Here is a 219-nt window from a genome sequence, read left to right as displayed (position 1 = left end):
GAGCAGGACGGTGGAAATGCTGCCATAGCAGCAGCTGCTCCCTCTCCCTCTAGAGCATCTCTGTGGGGGTCTCTGTCCTGCAAAAAGCCTCTAAAAGAGACCGGGGTGAGCAAAGCAAGGGGGTGCCCAGCTCTGCCCCGGGTCTTGTCACCCCCCCAGTAGTGCCTGGGAAGGCTCAGGGCCGAGCTCTGATTAAATTAACCTGAACGAGCCTGTGCG

At 59.4% G+C, this 219-nt stretch overlaps 1 protein-coding gene across 1 annotated transcript in view; it reads left to right on the top strand.

Annotated features, from left to right (window-relative positions):
* Positions 1-219, top strand: part of LOC104167191 (bone morphogenetic protein 2-like) — an 8390-nt gene that overhangs the window by 4223 nt on the left and 3948 nt on the right. The window lies entirely within an intron of this gene.

Source organism: Cariama cristata, unplaced genomic scaffold (genome assembly GCF_000690535.1).
Source record: "Cariama cristata isolate BGI_N322 unplaced genomic scaffold, ASM69053v1 scaffold3879, whole genome shotgun sequence".
In the NCBI taxonomy this organism is placed as follows: Eukaryota; Metazoa; Chordata; class Aves; order Cariamiformes; family Cariamidae; genus Cariama; species Cariama cristata.
Note: the sequence above shows the minus strand (reverse complement) of the source record. Positions and strands in the feature narration are given on the sequence as shown.